Genomic DNA, 1,993 nt, shown 5'->3' on the forward strand with positions numbered 1-1,993 from the left:
GCCGGTGAGTCTGGTGGGCGCGGTGGGCTGCGGCACGCCTGGCTCGCGCCTTCACGTACGACAGGCTAGGTGGCACGTGCCTGGTCACGTGGGGGGCGCCAGCGGCTCTTCTTGCAGCAACGTCGGCGGACTCATTGCCTCGCACGCCCACGTGGCTGGACATCCAGTGCAGCCTTACCCGACGTCCCTGTGCGGCAAGGCTCTGCCGGCTGCCCGGGATGGCGGTGACGAGTCCCACGTTGTTGCTGGGGTGCGGCTGCTGGAGGACCTGCCACGCCGTCTTGGAACCTGTGTGGAGGACCACAGTGGCCTCCTGGCGGTTTTGGACGTGCTCCAGTGCCATGTGGATGGCCACGAGCTCCGTCTGCAGGGTGTAGCAGTAATCCGGCGTCCTCTCGAGCAGTTCGGTCTCGGCAGTGATGGCAGCGGCACCCGTCCTGCCACTTTTGGGGTCGACCGAGCCGTCGGTGTAGTTTATGGCACGCCACCGCCATGAGAGTGTGCTGCCTTAGCTCCTCGGTGGTGCAGAGCGCCTTGCTGGCCGGTAGCAGGGTGGTAGAGAACTCTGCTGTGGGTGACTTCTACAGGGGTGGGGCTCGGTAGGTGGGGGCCGGGAGGTCGGCGTGTTGCCAGCGCCAGCCGTCAATGTGGGCGAGGCTGTGGGTGGCCAGGGTGGACTGGAGTAACCACGGGTTGTGGTGAAGGACATCGTTCCCTTGCGTCATTGCAAGCCGTAGTCTCCTCTGTGCTACTCCTTCGGAGTCGCGCTGCAGGACCCTTGCCACTCGGCAGGCCACGATCTGTTCGACTGTGGTGGTGAGTGGCACCAGGCGGGTCTCGTTCTGCACGGCACACGCACTGGTCCATCTCGTAGCTCCCAGCATTGTCCTCATGGCGGTGTTTTGCAGCCCCTCGAGCCGCTCCTGTTGGCTACGGGAGAGCGATATGAGGACTGGGGCGCTGTAGTCCACCAGGGAGCGCACTGCAAGTACGAAGTACAGTCGGAGGACGGAGAAAGTGGTCCCCGCTGTGGGTCGTGTCACGGCTCGCATTACGTTCAGCCTGGCCTGGGCCCTTTCCCTCAGGTGGGCGGCGTGGGCTGTGAAGGACAGCCACTTGTCCACCCATACCCCGAGGTACTGGTATGAGTTGGCCCAGGCCAGTCCGACGCCCTGGACGCAGAGCTGACCTGCCGGGTTGGCAGCCCTCACCATCATGGCGCGGGACTTCTCTGCCGAGATTTTGAGGTCCAGCTCCTCGCATTTCTCGCTGATAAGGTCGAGCGCCTGCTGTGCCTTCCCGAGTTTGTTGCCCCTCCCGGTGACCACGAGGGCGAGGTCATCGGCGAAGCTGAGGAGGACGGTGCCAATATGGAAGGGCAGGGTCACCAGCTGCTCCATCAGCAGGTTGAAGAGGAGGAGGCTAAGGATGCCGCCCTGGGGCGTCCTGTTCTCCAACCTCTGAAGGCTGGACTTCAGGCCCTGGAATTTTACCCTGGCGCGGCGATGCTGCAGATAGTCACGGAGCCGGGCTAGAATCCTTCCCATCGGGCCCTTCCTTACGAGGGCGGCGAGGATGGCGTGAGGGCTGGCCAGCTCGAATGCCTTCTCCAAGTCCAAAGTGACAGAGATATAGGCGCATATATATACATAAAGTAGTAGGGAACATGGTAAGGACACAGGAGATGCTTCATAACCAGGTTGACAAGTGTTTACATTTAAGGACATTTGATCATATGACGTTACATCACCTGGGCCTGGTAACACTTGGAGCCATTTTTTCAATTTTCTTGATAATAAAATAATTAAGTTTATACAAACCTAAACTTAAATGAATATTTTGATCGAAGGTATGCTTAATATGACTGGATTCGATAATGTTTCTTTCTAATAAAGACCTACAAGAAATTATTTCCTTAGAATTTTCCCAGTCAGTAGGATGGTTGTGGTCTCTTACATGAACAAAAGGCCACTGGAAATTTGCCCGATCCTTA

At 58.5% G+C, this 1,993-nt stretch overlaps 1 pseudogene; it reads right to left on the reverse strand.

The window, feature by feature from the left end:
- Positions 1-1,547, reverse strand: part of LOC143035838 (uncharacterized) — a 1,976-nt pseudogene extending 429 nt beyond the window's left edge.
- Between the last annotated feature and the right edge of the window lie 446 nt (positions 1,548-1,993).

Source organism: Oratosquilla oratoria, chromosome 2 (genome assembly GCF_046742065.1).
Source record: "Oratosquilla oratoria isolate Oo_2021 chromosome 2, ASM4674206v1, whole genome shotgun sequence".
NCBI classification, from domain to species: domain Eukaryota; kingdom Metazoa; phylum Arthropoda; class Malacostraca; order Stomatopoda; family Squillidae; genus Oratosquilla; species Oratosquilla oratoria.